The sequence below is a fragment of the Tiliqua scincoides genome, chromosome 2, assembly GCF_035046505.1.
Source record: "Tiliqua scincoides isolate rTilSci1 chromosome 2, rTilSci1.hap2, whole genome shotgun sequence".
NCBI lineage: Eukaryota > Metazoa > Chordata > Lepidosauria > Squamata > Scincidae > Tiliqua > Tiliqua scincoides.
The window spans coordinates 270504038-270518133 of NC_089822.1; the positions used below are offsets into that span (position 1 = coordinate 270504038).

General features: G+C 47.6%; 1 pseudogene; it reads left to right on the forward strand.

Moving 5' to 3' along the window:
* Positions 1-5533: 5533 nt before the first annotated feature.
* On the forward strand, positions 5534-7846 carry LOC136639197 (17S U2 SnRNP complex component HTATSF1 pseudogene; annotated as a pseudogene).
* The last annotated feature ends 6250 nt before the right edge of the window (positions 7847-14096 follow it).

The following is a 14096-nucleotide window of genomic DNA, read 5'->3' on the forward strand; positions in this document are numbered from 1 at the left end:
AAGCCCCTTTGGCTATAATGAGACTCTATAATGAGTAGACATGCATAGGCTTGGGCTCTCATGCTGCAGTAAGCTCTGTTGACTATAATGGGACTTACTTCTGAGTAGAGGGGCATAGGGATTGTGCCCTTACTTCCCACAAGCACAGGACTGCACCATGGGGTTGGTTTTCATCCTTGGGGTTTGGGAATGCAGTTTTGTGCCTGGAATCTGATAGAAAGAATTTGGATTTCTTTGTTTTCCAATTAGGAGCCGAAATCAAAAGTCAAGAGTTGCTCTCTTTCAGACGGTTTATTAGCTAACAGGCTCAGACAGACTTGTCAAAGACAAGACCATACCCCTTGTGCCTCCCCTTTTGTGATCACTTTTATAACAGTAGAAAAACAACTGTGCATAACAACCATGACGCATTTTGGCTTCTCGGGACTTTCTAAACTTTCCAGAATTCATAAACACAGGTCATTGCGCCCTAGAACTTTTTGACATGGTCTTCTCATTATCCTGCTATATCTGTTCCCTTGCAAAAGTCCGTGGATGTCAGCCACAGTCAAAAGCTGAAAAACACATTCCTTCTTATCTGCGTAAGCAGAGAACTGCACAACCAAAGTCTGCATCCATATTTGCAGGCCCAAGAACCGGTTTCAGAGAACAATATACATTACTTAAGTTCTACAAGTACATAAGTTTATATAAGAAGATATATCAATACAGGTAAACCTTAAAAATCTCCTTTAGTGCCTTCTCTTGGCACAGATGAACTAGTGAATCTGAGCCACCACCATAATCTCTTATTCTGTATATATTGATACATGATAATATAAGTTGATATATGCGAAATATGATTATATATTCCATTAACTGTCATTTCTTGTAAATACCTTTGCTAGCATTAATATACTCTCTTGGGTTCAGGTGTTGTACATGCTTTAGACACAATTATCTTACCCATGCAACAAGTACATTTTACTAAAACATATATCAGTAACAGAATACAGATAAAGACAACCAAAGTCCTTATTAGGTTATGCAACCAACTAACCACCCTAGAACTTTTTGACATGGTCTTCTCATTATCCTGATACACCTGTTCCCTTGCAAAAGTCCCTGGATGTCAGCCACAGTCAAAAGCTGAAAAACACATTCCTTCTTATCTGCGTAAGCAGAGAACTGCACAACCAAAGTCTGCATCCATATTTGCAGGCCCGAAAACAAGTTTCAGAGAACAATATACATTACTTAAGTTCTACAAGTACATAAGTTTATATAAGAAGATATATCAATACAGGTAAACCTTAAAAATCTCCTTTAAATCTTTTCATTGCAATACAACTTATTGTATAATACACTATCAGACACATAGAGGCAATGCTCCCACAGCTGAAATCCCTCAGGTTAAAAAAAGGCAGGAATGTGGCACAAAACATTACTTCATTAAGGGTACAATCCTATGCAGGTCATCTCAGAAATAAGTCCTATTGTGTTCAATGGGTCTTACTCCCAGGAAAGTGCGGATAGGATTGCAGCCTTTACATAAGAACATAAGAACATAAAAACAGCCCCACTGAATCAGGCCATAGACCCATCTAGTCCAGCTTCCTGTATCTCACAGCGGCCCACCAAATGCCCCAGGGAGCACACCAGATAACAAGAGACCTCATCCTGGTGCCCTCCCTTGCATCTGGCATTCTGACATAACCCATTTCTAAAATCAGGAGGTTGCGCATACACATCATGGCTTGTACCCCGTAATGGATTTTTCCTCCAGAAACTTGTCCAATCCCCTTTTAAAGGCGTCTAGGCTAGACGCCAGCACAACATCCTGTGGCAAGGAGTTCCACAGACCGACCACACGCTGAGTAAAGAAATATTTTCTTTTGTCTGTCCTAACCCGCCCAACACTCAATTTTAGTGGATGTCCCCTGGTTCTGGTATTATGTGAGAGTGTAAAGAGCATCTCCCTATCCACTCTGTCCATCCCCTGCATAATTTTGTATGTCTCAATCATGTCCCCCCTCAGACGTCTCTTTTCTAGGCTGAAGAGGCCCAAACGCCATAGCCTTTCCTCATAAGGAAGGTGCCCCAACCCCGTAATCATCTTAGTCGCTCTCTTTTGCACCTTTTCCATTTCCACTATGTCTTTTTTGAGATGCGGCGACCAGAACTGGACACAATACTCCAGGTGTGACCTTACCATAGATTTGTACAACGGCATTATAATACTAGCCGTTTTGTTCTCAATACCCTTCCTAATGATCCCAAGCATAGAATTGGCCTTCTTCACTGCCGCCGCACATTGGGTCGACACTTTCATCGACCTGTCCACCACCACCCCAAGATCTCTCTCCTGATCTGTCACAGACAGCTCAGAACCCATCAGCCTATATCTAAAGTTTTGATTTTTTGCCTTTTTGACTTTACACTTTTGCCTTTTTGACTTTACACTTACTGACATTGAAGCGCATCTGCCATTTTGCTGCCCATTCTGCCAGTCTGGAGAGATCCTTCTGGAGCTCCTCACAATCACTTCTGGTCTTTACCACTCGGAAAAGTTTGGTGTCGTCTGCAAACTTAGCCACTTCACTGCTCAACCCTGTCTCCAGGTCATTTATGAAGAGGTTGAAAAGCACCGGTCCCAGGACAGATCCTTGGGGCACACCGCTTTTCACCTCTCTCCATTGTGAAAATTGCCCATTGACACCCACTCTCTGCTTCCTGGCCTCCAACCAGTTCTCAATCCACGAGAGGACCTGTCCTCTAATTCCCTGACTGTGGAGTTTTTTCAGTAGCCTTTGGTGAGGGACCATGTCAAACGCCTTCTGAAAGTCCAGATATATAATGTCCACGGGTTCTCCCAAATCCACATGCCTATTGACCTTTGAGTAGAATCCTATGCATATCTACTCAGAAGTAATTCTTATTATAGCCAATGGGGCTTATTCCCAGGAAATTGGAAGTAGGATTGCAGCCTTAGGGCACAATCCTATGCATGCCTACTCAGAAGTAAATCCTATGATTTAGGAAGATACAGGAAGATTTAGGAAGATATGCTGTGAGATACAGGAAGCTGGACTAGATGGGCCTTTGGCCTGATCCAGCGGGGCCTGATGTTCTTATAGATAGATATAAAAATACATATAAACAACTGTCACCCACACTTGGCTCTCAGAGGTAGACTGCTTGGGAACATGGAGGCTCCATGTAGCAAGTGTGGTTGTGCGAGCCATTGAGAGAGCTCCCTGCATCTACCCAACCTCTTTTAGCAAGTCATTCAAGCTGGAAGCTCATGGGAATTAAGCCATTTCTGCCCCACAGCAACGTACACAGCAGGGAGCACTATTCGGAGAGTCCTATTGGGGATGGAGAACAGTTCAGTATGTGAAGAAAAGGCAGCTTTGCTGTGCCGGTTCGCTGTCCGATACCCGGAGGTATCTCGAGATGGGTCTGTACAGTCAGATCTGCTGAGAGGGGAGGCCACCCCGGGCTTCATCTGGGGCTGATCCTTTGAACAAAGCAGCCCTGAAATAGAGAGGCCTGTCACCGCAAGCCAGCTGTGCAACTAATTATTCCAGAGCTTGTCCAGCCAGGCGACCAAGAAACAACCAGATCTAGAAATCCCCAGAGTCATCATATCAAGCGTGCTGCTCTTAAGTTACAAAATATATGACATGCGGGGGAGGGGGGTTCATAGGCAAGACAAGGATTTAGACTCCTCTCATTCAGCATCCTACTTTCAAGGGCACGCCAGCTGGCACTTCCAGGACACACCACAAACCCTCTTCCACAGTTGGTCCTCACAGGTAGACTGCTTGGGAACTGGGAGGCTCCATTTAGCTGGGGGGGGGGTTGCGCTAGCTCTCTGCTGTATTGGCTCAGACTTTGGGCAAGGATTTGGGTTGAGATCTTAAGCTGCCTGCTTCTTTTATAATAGCGTAGGTGACGGGGATGAGCAAACCCGGCCCTTGTCAGGCAGGTGGCCGGTGGGTAGCCCAGGCTCTGAGGATTTGGGTCCAGGCCCTTCACTGGGGTTGGAATGAGCTACTCATCAGGGGGTGGGGACCAGTACAAGTATGTGAAGAAAAGGCAGCTTTGCTGTGCCTTTTGGGTAGGGGGTATAGCAAGGGAAGTAGCTTTATGACTGAGCAGAAGGGGCTAGTGAAGGTGACCTATTGAGCTCATGGCCAGTGGTGTCACTAGGGTTTGGGTCACCTGGTGCAGAAGGCCAGCACCTCACCCCTTTGATGGACCTCCTCCCATGCAGTGGGCGGGGCAACACCCCGGGGCAGTGGGCAAGGTGATGTACTATTGCCCTCCCCCTCCCCACTCTGGTTTTTTGGGCTATAACTTTCAATAGGCTAGAGATATTTCAACACAGCCCTGTGGGGTGAAAACGCCCGCCTGCTCCTGGGGGTGGGGTGGCTGCTGCAGCTGCTGAGATTAAGAACATAAGAACATAAGAGCAGCCCCACTGGATCAGGCCATAGGCCCGTCTAGTCCAGCTTCCTGTATCTCACAGCGGCCCACCAAATGCCCCAGGGAGCACACCAGATGACAAGAGACCTCATCCTGGTGCCCTCCAGGATTCTGCAGGGTGAGGGGCCTGGCGACCCCTGCACAGTTCAGCTATGCCCATATTCCCGATGGGGAAGACTGAGGCCGAGAGGGAAGGCTGCCTGGTGGGACTTCAGGACCAAGCTGGGGAAGGGGGGGGGGGGTCAGGCTGGCTGCCTAGCAACCCAAGAGCCCCAGAGCAGCTCAGCTGGACCTCCGTCCGGCACAGTGGCCACTCCTTTCTCCTCCAGGCTGGCCCTCCAGGCTCTCCTTCTGTGCGCCCTGGTCCAGGAGAGCTGGAAGGTGACCTCCTCTCTTGTGGAGTGCCTGCGGCATTGGGGAGCGGGGCGAGGGCCCCGATCCTGGCTCCGCTGGGGAGATGCAGGGGGAAGGAGAGGCAAGGAGGCGGACCTGGCTGGGGAGGCGGAGCGCGCCCAGATTGGAGAGGGCTGCTGCAAGGGGAGGTGCGCCCAGGCTGGGCGTGGAGTGACGGGCCTTTGCCTGCCGGCGGCTTCCTTTGGAAGCTTCTCCTTCCCACCTTCCTCCTCCTCCTCCTCGGCAGCCAGAGCGGAGTTGGAGGGGGTTTCATCCTGGAGCCTGGCGCCACCAGCTTGGACAGCGCCCCAGTCCGGGGCTGGCTCTGGGAGGGTAGGGGGTGGGTGGCTGGACCGATCGCCACCCCCCGCCGACGCCACCCCCCCCCACCTCCTTGGACCCTTCAGCATCTCCTCTGCAGAGGCCACCAGAGCCTGTCGCTCCCGAGGTAAGGCACCCCTTGGAAGACCCCCCACCGCTTCTGGGGTGGCGCCGCGGAGAGCGCCCTTCCAGCCCTCTTTGGGGGGCTCTGATTTGGGCGTCCGTCGAGCTCTTCCTTCCAAACTCGAAGCCAGGTTCATTTCACCCCCAGCGACAAAGACACCTTTTTTTTGGGGGGGGACCTGTAGTGGGAGGCCGGGGTCTGCGGGGGGGGGGCGGCACCGGCGCCATGAGTGTGGGCGGCGGCTCGGAGTTCCAGCAGCAGCTGCGGCTCCAGGAGCTGTACGGGAAGAGGGAGGGCGAGGGCGGCGGCGACCAGCTCCCGGACACCCACAGCGACGGCGGCCGCGCCGAGAGGAAGGCCTGGCTCCCCCAGATCACGGAAGGCTTTCTGGCCGCGTAGCAGGCTCGCTGTGGCTTTCCCGATGACTCTGTCCCAGAGCCTGAAGCGAAGCCCTCTGCAGACCCGAAGACAGCCAGGCTCCAGCAGCCGGTAGAGCCGAAAGCGCCGCCCTCCCCAGATCTCCAAGAAAAGGAAGCCGGAAGCAGGACCAGAAAAACACTCATGTCTATGTGACCGGTTTAGCACCAGACACCACAAAAGAGGAGTTTGCGCAGGTGATGTCCAAATGTGGCATCATTATGCGCGATCCTCAGACAGAAGAACCTAAAATTAAGCTTTACAAAGACAAAGAAGGAAACCTTAAAGGAGACGGACTCTGTTGCTACTTAAAGAGAGAATCTGTGGAGCTTGCTTTGACACTTCTGGATGAAAACGACATTAGAGGCTACCAACTGCAGGTGGAAGTTGCACACTTTCAACGGAAGGGGGAGTTCGACGCCAGCAAGAAGAAGAAGAAATGCAAAGACTATAAGAAGAAACTCTCAGCAACAGAAACAGCTGAATTGGAGGCCGGAGAAGAAAGAGGGAAGTGTTCGCCTACGGCAGGAGCGTGTCATCATCATCAGGATCATGTTCCACCCGGAAGACTTTGAGGAGGACCCTTTAGTGCTGAATGAGATCAGAGAAGATCTTCGAACAGAATGTGAAAAATTTGGACAAGTAAAGAGAGTCATCATATTTGATAGGCACCCAGATGGTGTTGCATCTGTGTCCTTTCAAGAGGCAGAAGAGGGTGATGTCTGCAAACAGGCACTTGATGGGCGATGGTTTGGTGGACGTCAGCTATGTGTCGAAACGTGGGATGGTGTCACAGATTATCAGGTTGAAGAGACTTCCAGAGAACGGGAAGAGAGACTGAAGGGCTGGCAGGCGTTCATAGGCGATCCTGATGCACCAAAAACCACCTCGGATGCAGATTCTTCAGTAACCAGTGTCCAGTTACCCGAAGGAGTTCAGCTTTCTGAAGATAATGGTGCATCTGAGGGCGTCGCTGCTGGGAGAGAAGGAACCAAGGAAGATGTGGCAGCCTCCACAGACAGCAGTGTGGCGGGCAGCGATGAGGAAGCAGAGACATAACATGGTTTAACTCATTTGTCAAAGCATGTCATGTAGGGTAACCTTTAGACCTCCGTTATCCTGTGCTTCAGAGCAACTGTAGGCAGCACTGAAATGAATAGAACCTTTACCTTGTTAGGATGTCATCAACGTGTGCTTTGAGGTATTTCATTAAAAGCAGTATTTAATGTATATATTCATATCTGACTGCTGTTCAAGCTGTGAACTGACCGGCCATTTTGCGTTGTCTCTTTGCTTGTCAGTGTTCAAAGTCCATCAAGTAAGTAGGTACCAACTTGCAGGTCACATTAGTTACCTACAGACCTTTAGAAATACAGAAGTGTGGATGCTTTTCAGTGTTTGCTTTAATCCCCTCCATGCCCAATTCAGCTGGTACTCCTCCTGTATGGTATGATTCTTGACCATCCTTGGATCCACTAGTATATAGCTGGATCAGCCAATTTCCCTGATGTTAAAATATAACACATTTATATTTAAATTAATAACACATCATTGAGAATGCAGTGTTGGTGCTCTGAATGCATGAGCGAGGGCGTGGGAGAAGAACAATATCTCGCTAGTGACATCCAGGTATGTGAAGTTCCTTATAGCTCAATCCCCCTTTTAATTAGCTTTGCTGTGAGTTGATCATGCTGGAGACTAGATGACAAAGGGGGAATAGGTGTAAATAAGATTAACTCTAATCTTTGTTTCTAAAATTTTGTGGATGAATTCGTACTGGAAATATGCAGAGCGCTTGTGTGTTGGAGACATGTGATCTTTTTTTTGTATTACCATGTTCAAATGTAGTTAAGTTTCAAGGGTGATGAGTATATGAAGCCTGTTCTTTTTATACCTGGATCGACGACAGGAGATTCTGTTAATAAAATTTGTTTTGAGATTCACACCCCCACCAACAAAGACACCTTTTTTTTTTGGGGGGGGGGGACATCCTCTCCAAACCATGATCAATGACAATCACCCCATTTTTCCCAATCTGTGCAAACATCCTGGTCAATTTCAACTCTAAACCTGGTCAGTTCCATTTGACTCTTTATTATTTCTCTAGACCCTTTTAATTAGGGGTTTAGTTCCCCCCCCCCCCAAAAAAAAAACTCTTTCTCCTTGCAGGTCATTGTTTTGAACTAAGGAAATGTTGGTCCATTTTGGGTCCACTGGACCCGACTGAGCCCCAGGGTGGCCTTGGCCACCTGGTTCAGCTGGTCAATTACAGGAGTTCCAAGAAAAGGCTTTGCTTTTCCCTTTGCTTTGTTCACCTTTTTTAAAGGTGGCTATGTTTGCAGACGACACCAAACTTTTCCGAGTGGTGAAGACCAAAAGTGATTGTGAGGAGCTCCAGAAAGATCTCTCCAGACTGGCAGAATGGGCAGCAAAATGGCAGATGCGCTTCAATGTCAGTAAGTGTAAAGTCATGCACATTGGGGCAAAAAATCAAAACTTCACATATAGGATGATGGGTTCTGAGCTGTCTGTAACAGATCAGGAGAGAGATCTTGGGGTGGTGGTGGACAGGTCGATGAAAGTGTCGACCCAATGTGCGGCAGCAGTGAAGAAGGCCAATTCTATGCTTGGGATCATTAGGAAGGGTATTGAGAACAAAACGGCTAGTATTATAATGCCGTTGTACAAATCTATGGTAAGGCCACACCTGGAGTATTGTGTCCAGTTCTGGTTGCCGCATCTCAAAAAAGACATAGTGGAAATGGAAAAGGTGCAAAAGAGAGCGACTAAGATGATTACGGGGCTGGGGCACCTTCCTTATGAGGAAAGGCTACGGCGTTTGGGCCTCTTCAGCCTAGAAAAGAGACGCCTGAGGGGGGACATGATTGAGACATACAAAATTATGCAGGGGATGGACAGAGTGGATAGGGAGATGCTCTTTACACTCTCACATAATACCAGAACCAGGGGACATCCACTAAAATTGAGTGTTGGGCGGGTTAGGACAGACAAAAGAAAATATTTCTTTACTCAGCGTGTGGTCGGTCTGTGGAACTCCTTGCCACAGGATGTTGTGCTGGCGTCTAGCCTAGATGCCTTTAAAAGGGGATTGGACAAGTTTCTGGAGGAAAAATCCATTATGGGTTACAAGCCATGATGTGTATGCGCAACCTCCTGATTTTAGAAATGGGTTATGTCAGAATGCCAGATGCAGGGGAGGGCACCAGGATGAGGTCTCTTGTTATCTGGTGTGCTCCCTGGGGCATTTGGTGGGCCGCTGTGAGATACAGGAAGCTGGACTGGATGGGCCTATGGCCTGATCCAGTGGGGCTGTTCTTATGTTCTTATGTTCCAAGAAAGGGCTTTGCTTTTCCCTCTTACCCTGGCTGCTGGATTCCTGTGTCTGTGTACAGTTGTGTTGTGTTTGGCTTGAAACTTCTGGCACAAGGGGGTGGGGCGGAAAGAATGAGCTTGAGCCTGGAGAGTCGATTTCTGAGACGGGGTTCTTGTTTTGGCTGGGATTTTGCCTGCTTTGTGGGTCAGAAAAGAGCAAAGATTCATGATTATATATATTTCCCCCCTAGAATGTTTTTTTTAAAGGGGGAGGGGTCAATGGAAGGCAACAATAGAGCAAAAGAAATGGGGGGGATTATTGGCACTTACTAGAGCTGCAAGCCTTGAGTTCAGCTGGATTTCATTGGTGGCAAGGACTCTTATTTGCAAGGAATAAGGAGAGATTCTTATTTTTCAATTATTTTTTGCAACATCAGGTCTCTCATTCCCCAAATAATTAAGTGAGATCTTTTAAGGGGTTTAATAGGAAGCAGAGAAGGGGGTTCTTGGTGGCCAAATGAACATTCAAGCAAGAGAGAGAGAGAGAGAGAGAGAGAGAGAGAGAGAGAGAGAGAGAGAGAGTAGTTGGCTGTGGCCACTAGATTTCCATCCTGTGTCCAGAAAAGCTTTTGTTTTGAAACAATTAAGTGCTGCCAAGACTCACACAGCTGTGAGTGAAAAAATACATATATTTATATATTCATATCTGACTGCTGTTCAAGCTGTACATGTCATATGTTGCCAAGAGCCCTGCGGAACTGACTGGCCATTTTGCGTTGTCTCTTTGCTTGTCAGTGTTCAAAGTCCATCAAGTAAGTAGGTACAAACTTGCAGGTCACATTAGTTACCCACAGACCTTTAGAAATACAGAAGTGTGGATGCTTTTCAGTGTTTGCTTTAATGCCCTCCATGCCCAATTCAGCTGGTACTCCTCCTGTATGGTATGATTCCTGACCATCCTTGGATCCGCTAGTATATAGCTGGATCAGCCAATTTTCCTGATGTTAAGTCATTTAAAAATAACTTATCATTGAGAATGCAGTGTTGGTGCTCTGAATGCATGAGCGAGGGCGTGGGAGAAGAACAGCATCTCACTATAATTAAGAAGGATTAATGAGGTGTTCAGGAAGTGACATCCAGGTATGTGAAGTTCCTTATAGCTCAATCCCCCTTTTAAGAACATAAGAACATAAGAACATAAGAACAGCCCCACTGGATCAGGCCATAGGCCCATCTAGTCCAGCTTCCTGTATCTCACAGCGGCCCACCAAATGCCCCAGGGAGCACACCAGATAACAAGAGACCTCGTCCTGGTGCTCTCCCCTACATCTGGCATTCTGACTTAACCCATTCCTAAAATCAGGAGGTTGCGCATACACATCATGGCTTGTACCCCATAATGGATTTTTCCTCCAGAAACTCGTCCAATCCCCTTTTAAAGGCATCTAGGCTAGACGCCAGCACCACATCCTGTGGCAAGGAGTTCCACAGACCGACCACGCGCTGAGTAAAGAAATATTTTCTTTTGTCTGTCCTAACCCGCCCAACACTCAATTTTAGTGGATGTCCCCTGGTTCTGGTATTATGTGAGAGTGTAAAGAGCATCTCCCTATCCACTCTGTCCATCCCCTGCATAATTTTGTATGTCTCAATCATGTCCCCCCTCAAGCGTCTCTTTTCTAGGCTGAAGAGGCCCAAACGCCGTAGCCTTTCCTCATAAGGAAGGTGCCCCAGCCCCGTAATCAGCTTAGTCGCTCTCTTTTGCACCTTTTCCATTTCCACTATGTCTTTTTTGAGATGCGGCGACCAGAACTGGACACAATACTCCAGGTGTGGCCTTACCATCGATTTGTACAACGGCATTATAATATTAGCCGTTTTGTTCTCAATACCCTTCCTAATGATCCCAAGCATAGAATTGGCCTTCTTCACTGCCGCCGCACATTGGGTCGACACTTTCATCGACCTGTCCACCACCACCCCAAGATCTCTCTCCTGATCTGTCACAGACAGCTCAGAACCCATCAGCCTATATCTAAAGTTTTGATTTTTTGCCCCAATGTGCAGGACTTTACACTTACTGACATTGAAGCGCATCTGCCATTTTGCTGCCCATTCTGCCAGTCTGGAGAGATCCTTCTGGAGCTCCTCACAATCACTTCTGGTCTTTACCACTCGGAAAAGTTTGGTGTCGTCTGCAAACTTAGCCACTTCACTGCTCAACCCTGTCTCCAGGTCATTTATGAAGAGGTTGAAAAGCACCGGTCCCAGGACAGATCCTTGGGGCACACCGCTTTTCACCTCTCTCCATTGTGAAAATTGCCCATTGACACCCACTCTCTGCTTCCTGGCCTCCAACCAGTTCTCAATCCACGAGAGGACCTGTCGTGGTCCTCTTTTAATTAGCTTTGCTGTGAGTTGATCATGCTGGAGACTAGATGACAAAGGGGGAATAGGTGTAAATAAGATTAACTCTAATCTTTGTTTCTAAAATATTGTAGATGAATTCGTACTGGAAATATGCAGAGCGCTTGTGTGTTGGAGACATGTGATCTTCTTTTTGTATTACCATGTTCAAATGTAGTTAAGTTTCAAGGGTGATGAGTATATGAAGCCTGTTCTTTTTCCTGGATCGACGAGAGGAGATTCTGTTAATAAAATTGTTTTGAGATTCACACCCCCACCAACAAAGACACCTTTTTTGGGGGGGGGGAACATCCTCTCCAAACCTTGATCACTGACATTCACCCCTTTTCCCTCTATCTGCTCAAACATCCTGGTCAATTTCAACTTTAAACCTGGTCAGTTTCACTGGACTCTTTATCTCTCCTGCTCCTTTTAACTAGGAGTTTAAGTTTCTCTTCACCCCCCACCTTTTTTTTGGGAGGGGGGGAGGGAGAGAACATCCTCTCCAAACCTTGATCAATTTCAATCACCCCTTTTCCTATCTGTGCATCCATCCTGCTCAATTTCAACTCTAAACCTGGTCAGTTTCATTGGTCCCTTTAGGGCTTAGTTTCCACCCCCTCGCCACACACCTCTTATTTTTTTTGGGTGGGGGGAACATCCTCTCCAAACCATGATCAATGACAATCACCTCATTTTTCCCAATTTGTGCAAACATCCTGGTCAATTTCAACTCTAAACCTAGTCAGTTCCATTTGACTCTTTATTATTTCTCTAGACCCTTTTAATTAGGGGTTTAGTTCCCCCCCCCAAAAAAAAAACTCTTTCTCCTTGCGGGTCATTGTTTTGAACTAAGGAAATGTTGGTCCATTTTGGGTCCATTGGACCCGATTGAGCCCAAGGTGATAAGCCCAAGGTGGTAAGGCAGGATTGAGCCTTGGCCACCTGGTTCAGCTGGTCAATTACAGGAGTTCCAAGAAAGGGCTTTGCTTTTCCCTCTTACCCTGGCTGCTGGATTCCTGTGTCTGTGTACAGTTGTGTTGTGTTTGGCTTGAAACTTCTGGCACAAGGGGGTGGGGGTGGAAAGAACGAGCTTGAGCCTGGAGAGTCGATTTCTGAGACGGGTTTCTTGTTTTGACTGGGATTTTGCCTGCTTTGTGGATCAGAAAAGAGCAAAGATTCATGATTATATATATTTCTCCCTTAGATTGGTTTTTTTTTAAAGGGCGGGTCAATGGAAGGCAACAATAGAGCGAAAGAAATGGGGGGGGGATTATTGGCACTTACTGGAGCTGCAAGCCTTGAGTTCAGCTGGATTTCATTGGTGGCAAGGACTCTTATTTGCAAGGAGAGATTCTTATTTTTCAATTATTTTTTGCAACATCAGGTCTCTCATTCCCCAAATAATTAAGTGAGATCTTTTAAGGGGTTCAATAGGAAGCAGAGAAGGGGGTTCTTGGTAGCCAATGAACATGTGAGAGAGAGAGAGAGAGAGAGAGAGAGAGAGAGAGAGAGTAGTTGGCTGTGGCCACTAGATTTCCATCCTGTGTCCAGAAAAGCTTTTGTTTTAAAACAGTTAAGTGCTGCCAAAACTCACACAGCTGTGGGATTGTAACTGAGCTTGCTCGGGAGGAGGGGGGACGAGAAGGGAGCTGTAGAGCTTGGTGGCACTGATGTTGTCCAATGTAGAGGAGCTTAGATGGCTACGGTGCAAATATTGGAAGGTGCCCCCACCCCAAGAACTCTCTGCACCTCTGGAGTGCAAGGATAGGGGCCTTGCAAGTCTGGGTCCGACAGTGCCGTGGCACTGAGATGGTTGAGAACCATGAGAGTGAGGAAGAGGGGGAGCAGTCCCTGTTTTGATCCACTCTCCATCGAGGCTTGGCCCAGAGCTGTCAAATGGGCTCTCCTGGTTTGCTGTTGCTGTGAATTCATAAGGGGGGCTTACATAAGTGGTTAGTATCTCTGTTAAGTTGTGTGTTTGGTGGGGGGGGGGAGAGAATTGTTAGTGGCCTACCTTGCAGGCAGGAAGCAAGAACCACTGCAATTCCTGTGATGCAACTATCTTGTGGTCTTTTGCGCTCCTGGAGGTATCTGGTGGGCCACTGGGAGACACAGGAAGTTCAACTAGATGGGCCCTGGGCCTGATCCAGAAGGGCTCTTCTTATACAAAGAGCTGGCAAGATCCCCTCCCCAAGCCATTCCTATTTCTTTCACGGAGGCTCTGAGAGTTAACCCCTTTTTAAAGAGGTTTCCACTTAGCAGTGTAGATTTTGGCTCCGGCATGACTCCCCAAAGCGCTCTCTCTCTCTCTCTCTCTCTCTCTCTCCTTCTCTTCCACTCATACTCTTTTCCCTTGCAGAAAATGAAGGAAGAAGGTATTGACAAGCTGATGGGAACCCTGGACAAGAACAAAGATGACGAGAATAACTTCAAGGAGTACACGGGCTTCCTTACTGCCCTCTGCATGACTTACAACGATTTTTTTCAAAAGGATACAAAATAGGAGTAAGGATACACCATTGGCTGGTACCCTACAAGAATCCACACGGTGGCTTTAAATAAAAATAATTCTCTCCAGGATCTCCAGAAGCTACTTAGTTTTTAGGATTGTCTGCCCCTGTATGTCTGA